At 48.9% G+C, this 8,001-nt stretch overlaps 1 pseudogene across 1 annotated transcript; it reads left to right on the top strand.

The window, feature by feature from the left end:
* Positions 1-7,091: 7,091 nt before the first annotated feature.
* On the top strand, positions 7,092-7,884 carry LOC112609411 (annotated as a pseudogene). The gene has a single exon (XR_003116200.1). The product of XR_003116200.1 is annotated as a protein tyrosine phosphatase type IVA 2 pseudogene (transcript).
* Positions 7,885-8,001: the final 117 nt, after the last annotated feature.

Genomic DNA, 8,001 nt, shown 5'->3' on the forward strand with positions numbered 1-8,001 from the left:
AGAAAAATACATTAAACAGAATTAACCTAAGACCCAGCAATTCCACTTTCTTATCTACCCAAGAAAAACGAAATCATACCCACAAAAACTTGCACACAAATGTTCATGGCAGCATTATTCATAATAGCCCCAAAATGGAAACAGCCCAATGTCCACCAGCTGATAAATAAAAGGTGGGAGGGGCATGATGGATATTGTTCTACAATTAACAGGAATGAGATACTGATAAATGCTACAACATGAATGGACCTCAAAAACCAGCCACAGAAGACCAACAATGTATGATTCCGTGTATCTGGAATGTCTAGAATAGACAAACCCATAGACACAGATTTGGTGGATGCCAGGACTGGGTGCCGGATGGGGCTGGGGAGAGAGTTACAGTGGGGAGTGACTCCTAAGGAGTATGGAGTTTCTTTTTGAATGATGAAAATGTAAAGTTAGGCTGCTGATGGCTGCACAATTATGTGAATATACTAAAACCCATTGAATTGTATACTTTACATTGGTAATTTTTTTTTTTTTTTTTTTTTTGAGATAGAGTCTTGCTCTGTTGCCCAGGCTGGAGTACAGTGGCATGATCTTGACTCACTGCAACCTCCACCTCCCGGGTTCAAAGGATTCTCCCACCTCAGCCTCCTGATTACCCAGCATTACAGGTGCGCACCACCACACCCCGCTAATTTTTTTTTTTTTTTTTTCTGAGATGGAGTTTCACTCTTGTTGCCCAGGCTGGAGTGCAGTGGTACCATCTTCACTCACTGCAACCTCCATCTCCCAGGTTCAAGTGGTTCTCCTGCCTCAGCCTCCTGAGTAGCTGGGATTATTGGCATGCAGCACCACGCCCTAATTTTTGTATTTTTAGTAGAGACGAGGTTTCACCATGTTGGCCAGGCTGGTCTCGAACTCCTGACCTCATATGATCTGCCTGCCTTGGCCTTCCAAAGTGCTGGGATTACAGGCGTGAGCCACCGGGCCCAGCCTTACATTGGCAAATTTTATGGCATATAATCTGAATAAAATGGGAGTGGCCTAGGGCTTCCTTGGGAAGAAATTCCTCCCATGCCTCTCTGATGAACTGTGAGGAAGCAGGGCCAGTGAGTCCTTGGCTAGACTGAGTTCTCAGAATCCAGTGGCCTTGGGCTGCTTCCAGCTGAAGATGGGTTGACCAAGATTGAGCTGTGGAGTGTGCAGGAAGTCCCAAAGCCCTGTGGTAGGGGGTGGGGAACAGGATCGCTGCATCCATTTGTTCCTGGGATTTTTTTGTTTGTTTTTGTTTTGTTTTGTTTTGTTCGAGATGGAATTTTGCTTTTGTTGCCCAGGCTGGAGTCCAATGGGGCGATCTTGACTCACTGCAACCTCTGCCTTCCAGGTTCAAGCGATTCTCCTGCCTCGGGCTACCAAGTTGCTGGGACTACAGGCGCCCACCACCACACCCGGCTAATTTCTTATATTTTTAGTAGAGATGGTGTTTTGCCATGTTGGCCAGGCTGGTCTGTAACTCCTGACCTCAAGTGATCCACCCATCTCGGCTTCCCAAAGTGCTGGGATTACAGGCATGAGCCACCGTGCCTGGCCATTTCCTTCTGTTTTTTGTTTGTTTGTTTGTTTGTTTTTTTGAGACGGAGTCTTGCTCTGTCACCCAGGCTGGAGTGCAGTGGTGTGATCTCAGCTCACCGCAAGCTCCGCCTCCCGGGTTCACGCCATTCTCCTGCCTCAGCCTCCTGAGTAGCTGGGACTACAGGTGCCCGCTACCACACCCGGCTAATTTTTTGTATTTTTAGCAGAGAAGGGGTTTCACTGTGTTAGCCAGGATGGTCTCGATCTCCTGACCTCATGATCCGCCCACCTCGGCCTCCCAAAATGCTGGGATTACAGGCGTGAGCCACCGCGCCCGGCCTCTCCTGTTTTTAAGAGATGTGCCCTTTACCCTGATCCCCTTCTTGTGGAACCCCAAGGACCCCAGACGTGTGTCTGATGAGTCTGTGCTCCTGTCCAGGAAATGCCCCTCATCTTGAGGTCCTAGAACCAGTGTTGGAGAGGGTGGCCTTGGCATCCTTGGCCTGGGGAGTCCCAAGCTTTGTAGAGATAGGCGACAAGTCTATCACCAGACTGCACTTCTTTCTGCCCCAGGAACCTTGGGTAGAGGGGGCATTGGACCTCAAAGCCAGCTGGCAGCCTCAGTGTTTCAGATTAAAGTGGCCTGCCCCCTCAATGCCTCAGCCTACCCAAGGCATGTCCTAGGTGTGGGCTGCTCTCTGGTGGCCAGATAGGGAAGGACTCATTCCTCCTTTGGCAAGGTGGGCTGGGATCTGAGCTGGGCTGTGTGATAGGCAGGCAACTGGATTAGATGGGCAGAGACTAAGCAATCCTGGGGTATTCTGGAGCGCATGAGCAGAGGGGTAGGCTAGCCAGGAGCAAAAGATGAGATGGGCTGGAGAGCATGCAGAGAACCCAGCCAACTTGCTTCACACACACTACTGGAAAAGTAATGAGTTGTGTCACATAGTAAAAGATCAGGCCAGGTGCAGTGGCTCATGCCTGTAATACCAGCTCTTTGGGAGGCTGAGGCGGGTGGATCACCTGAGGTCAGGAGTTCAAGACCAGCCTGGTGAAACCCCATCTATACTAAAAATACAAAAATTAGCTAGGCGTGGTGGTGCATGCCAGTATTCCCAGCTAGTCTGGAGGCTGAGACAGGAGATGGCGCCACTGCACTCCAACCATGGGGGACAGAGCCAGACTCCATTTCAAAAAAAAAAAGAGAGGATCGAACAGTACTAAAGGCCCTATTATCAAAAAACAAAAACAAAAAAAAGGCTTTCACTCAAAATGTGAATCTCCCCCTCCCTCCCACAACCACTGTTTACAGAGCCTTAAAATTAAAAAAAAACAAGCAAACAAACAGATGATAATGTGTTATCTTACTTTGTCGCTCTGTTGCCTGACCTGGAGTGCTGTGGTGCCATCTGGGCTCACTGCAGCCTCGACCTCCCAGATTCAAGCGATCCTCCCCTCTCAACCTCCCGAGTAGCCGAGACCGCAGGTGCATGCCACCATGCCAGGCTAATCTTTGTACTTTTTGTAGAGAAGGGGTTTTGCCATATTGCCCAAGCTGGTCTCGGACTCCTAGACTTAAGTGATCCACCTGCCTCAACCTCCTAGGATCAAGGGCCACCGCAATGGGCTAGACTTTTTTTTTTTTTCAATTTTAAAGTCAGGGTCTTGCTTTGTTGCCTGGCTTGGAGTTGCAGTGGTGTGATTGTGACTCACTGCAGCCTTAAACCCCTGGGCTCAAGCCATCCTCCTGTCTCAGCCTCTGAGGAGCTAGCTGGGACCACAAACACAGGCCTCTGTGCCCAAGTTTTGTAGAGACGGGGTTTCTCCATGTTATCCAGGCTGGTCTCAAACTCCTGGACTCAAGTGGTCCACCTGCCTCCACCTCCATAAGTGCTGTGATTACAGGAGTGGGCCACCCCATCTAACACATCTAGTGCAGTCCTTCTAGAGAGTTGGCCACTCCCAGCCCCAGAGCAGCTTTACTCAAGCCCTCCCTGATCAGATAGGAAGCCTGACAAGTTGCATTGCCTGGGGAAGAGCAGCAAGAACCCTGCTCTGGGAGTCAGGAGTTCCAGTTCTAGCCCAGAGCTGCTTTCCTTACTAGTTAGTGATCTTGCCCAAGTCACTTCTGTCTCTGGCTCTGTTTCCCAATCTGTGAAATTGTTACTGGAAAGGTCCCAATCCAGACTCAAAGAAAGGTGAAGACAGCAAAAATCACACACCCTCCAGACAAAAAGTTCTTATCTGAGCAATTTAGATAAGGAGCAATCCAAGGAGCAAAGACACCTGTTGACCGTCAAATAGGCAATCTGGAGGCAAAACTCCTTGTGTGGGGAATTTGAAAGTAATCAAGGCCAGGCATGGTGGCTCACACCTGTAATCCTAGCACTTTGGGAGGCCAAGGCAGGTGGATCACTTGAGGTCAACAGTTAGAGATCAGCCTGGCCAACATGATGAAACACAGTCCCTACAAAAATTAGCCGGGCATGATGGTGCACACCTGTAATCCCAGCTACTCAGGAGGCTGAGACAGGAGAACTGCTTGAACCAGGAGGTGGAGGTTGCAGTGAGCTGAGATCAGGCCAGTGCACTCCAGCCTGGGCGACAGAGGGAGACTCTGTCTCAAAAGAAAAAACAAAAAAAACTTCCCTAGTATTTAAAATTGGCATCTGATTCCAAGCCTCTTTCGAAAATGTCTATATATTTTTATATATATACACACACACACACAACAAACACTTATTTCTCACACTTCTGCAGGCTGGAAAGTCCAAGATGAAGGTGCTTATAGATTCAGTCTTTGGTGAGGGCTCACTCCCTGCTTAATAAGCTGTGCCTTCTCACTGTGGTTTCATATGGTAGAAGCGGGTAGGGCTTTCTCTCTGGCCTCCCTTACAAAGGCACCAATCTCATTCCTGAGGGCTCTGCCTTCACAACCTAAAATTTCTGTACATTCTATGCCGTGCTGAAGCTCAATTTACAACCCTAAGTTCCCACCTTAAGGTCCACACATGCTCCTAAGGAAAATCCACCGCAGCACACTCAGTCCTCCCGCAGAGGCACCACTGCACTCGGCTGCAGCGTTCTTCCTTTCTAATAAACTTTCCTTTTCCAAACCTATACTGTTGTTGGTAAGTTCTTTTTTTTTTTTTTTGAGACCCCTCCTCCCACCCCAAGACATGCTGGTAGTTCCAGCTAGTTGGGATGCTGAGACAGGAGATGGCGCCACTGCACTCCAGCCTGGGCGACAGAGGGAGACTCCATCTCAAAAAAAGAAAAAAAGGATCAAACAGTACTAAAGACCCTATTATAATTATGTCTTTCACCCACAGTGTCCCTGAATCTCCCCCTCCCTCCCACAACCACTGTTTACAGAGTCTTCAATAAATAGATGATAATGTGTTACCTTGCTCAGTCCCTGGCCTGGAGTGCTGTGGTGCCATCTGGATTCACTGCAGCCTCGACCTCCCAGGCTCAAACGAACCTATTCTCCCAACCTGTAGCTGGGACCACAGGTGCATGCCACCATGCTGGGCTAATCTTTGTATTTTTTGTACAGAAGGGGTTTTGCCATGTTACCCAGGCTGGTCTTGGACTCCTAGACTCTAATCCACCTGCCTCAACCTCCTAGGATCAGGGGCCACTACGATGGGCTAGACTTTCTTTTTTGAGTCAGGATTTCGCTCTGTTGCCTGGTCTGGAGTGCAGTGGTGTGATCATGGCTCACTGCAGCTTCAAACCCCTGGGCTCAAGCCATCCTCCTGTCTCAGCCTCTGAGGAGCTAGCTGGGACCACAAACACAGGCCTCTGTGCCCAGAAGATTTTTGTAGAGACGGGGTTTCTCCATGTTACCCAGGCTGGTCTCAAACTCCTGGACTTAAGAGCTCCACCTGCCTCCACCTCCATAAGTGCTGTGATTACAGGAGTGGGCCACCCCATCTAACACATCTAGTGCAGTCCTTCTAGAGAGTTGGCCACTCCCAGCCCCAGAGCAGCTTTACTCAAGCCCTCCCTGATCAGATAGGAAGCCTGACAAGTTGCATTGCCTGGGGAAGAGCAGCAAGAACCCTGCTCTGGGAGTCAGGAGTTCCAGTTCTAGCCCAGAGCTGCTTTCCTTACTAGTTAGTGATCTTGCCCAAGTCACTTCTGTCTCTGGCTCTGTTTCCCAATCTGTGAAATTGTTACTGGAAAGGGGTCCCAATGTAGACCTTAAGAAAGGTGAGAGAGCGAAAATCACCTGGTGACCATTGAACAGGCCCCGGAGACAAAAAGTTCTTATCTGAGCAATTTAGATAAGGAGCAATCCAAGGAGCAAAGACACCTGTTGGCCATCAAACAGGCAATCTGGAGGCAAAACTCGTCTGGAGAATTTAGAAGTAATCCCAGCACTTTGGGAGGATGAGGTAGATGGATCACTTAAGATCAAGAGTTCGAGGGAGCGGCACCAGCGGCCGGACACAGCGCGAGGCGACGCCACAGGGCAGCGGCAGCAGCGGGGGCGATGGCGGCAGCAGGAGACGCAGCGGCGGCCGCAGCAGCAGCAGCAAGAAGACTTGAGACGCGCCGCCGCCGCCAGGCCGGGCCGAGTGTCGCGCGCCGAGGCTGAGTGGGGAGTCGTCGCCGCCGCCACCGCTACCGCCGCTGCCGCCGAGGTGACGGAGAAGAGAGGCACCTCCTCGCTCCCGCCGCCGCCGGACTTCAATGCCCAGCCCCCAGCTCGCCAGCGTGTTTCGTTGGAATATACGTTGCACATTTACGGCGATTCTGAGGGTGAGGGCAGACTTCTGCCAGGCTCAGCACAGCGTTTTCGCTGACAAGTTAGCTTGGAAGTTCTATGTGCCATAATTAACATTGCCTCGAAGACTCCTGGACACTGAGACTGGCCTCAGAAATGGTTGGCTTTTTTTTTTTAATTGCAAGCATATTTCTTTTAATGACTCCAATAAAATTCAGCATCAAGTAAACAAGTGGAAAGTGACCTACACTTTTTTTTTTTTTTTTTGATACTGAGTCTCGCTCAGTTGCCCAGGCTGGAGTGCAGTGGCGCGATCTCGGCTCACTGCAAGCTCCGCCTCCCAGGTTCACCCCATTCTTCTGCCTCAGCCTCCCAAGTAGCTGGCACTACAGGTGTCCGCCGCCATGCCCGGCTAATTTTTTTGTATTTTTTGTAGAGACAGGGTTTCACTGTGTTAGCCAGGATGATCTCGATCCCCTGACCTTGTGATCGGCCCACCTCGGCCTCCCAAAGTGCTGGGATTACAGGCGTGAGCCACCTCGCCTGGCCAACCTACACTTTTAACTTGTGTCACTAGTGCCTAAATGTAGTAAAGGCTGCTTAAGTTTTGTATGTAGTTGGATTTTTTTGGAGACTGAAGGTATCCATCTGCAGAAATTGAGGCCCAAATTGAATTTGGATTCAAGTGGATTCTAAATAATTTGCTTATCTTGAAGAGAGAAGCTTCATAAGGAATAACCAAGTTGAAGAGAGAAAACAGATTGATAATAGGTATTTTAGTGGTCTTTTTAATGTTTTCTGCTGTGAAACATTTCAAGATTGAATTTTTTTTTCCACTTTCCCCATCACACACGCACGCTCACACTTTTTATTTGCCATAATGAACTGTCCAGCTCCTGTGGAGATCTCCTATGAGAACATGTATTTTCTGATAACTCACAACCCAACCAATGCTACTCTCAACAAGTTCACAGAGGAACTTAAGAAGTATGGAGTGATGACTTTGGTTCGAGTTTGTGATGCTACCTATGATAAAGCTCCAGTTGAAAAAGAAGGAATCCACGTTCTAGATTGGCCATTGGATGATGGAGCTCCACCCCCTAATCAGATAGTAGATGATTGGTTAAACCTGTTAAAAACCAAATTTCGTGAACAGCCAGGTTGCTCTGTTGCAGTGCATTGTGTTGCGGGATTGGGAAGGGGCACCCGTGCTGGTTGCACTTGCTTTGATTGAATGTGGAATGAAGTACGAAGATGCAGTTCAGTTTATAAGACAAAAAAGAAGGGGAGTGTTCAATTCCAAACAGCTGCTTTACTTGGAGAAATACCGACCTAAGATGCAATTACACTTCAGAAATACCAGTGGGCATTGCTGTGTTCAGTAGAGAGAAATGTAAAAGAAGGCTGACTTGATTGTGGCATTTAGAGGGAACTCTTGGTACCTGGAAATGTGAATCTGGAATCTTACCTGTGTCATCAAAGTAGTGATGGATTCAGTACTCCTCAACCACTCTCCTAATGATTGGAACAAAAGCAAACGAAAGAGAAATATCTCTATAAAATGAATAAAATGTTTAAGAAAAAAAAAAGGGCCGGGCGCGGTGGCTCAAGCCTGTAATCCCAGCACTTTGGGAGGCCGAGACGGGCGGATCACGAGGTCAGGAGATCGAGACCATCCTGGCTAACACAGTGAAACCCCGTCTCTA

Source organism: Theropithecus gelada, chromosome 16 (assembly GCF_003255815.1).
Source record: "Theropithecus gelada isolate Dixy chromosome 16, Tgel_1.0, whole genome shotgun sequence".
Lineage (NCBI taxonomy): Eukaryota > Metazoa > Chordata > Mammalia > Primates > Cercopithecidae > Theropithecus > Theropithecus gelada.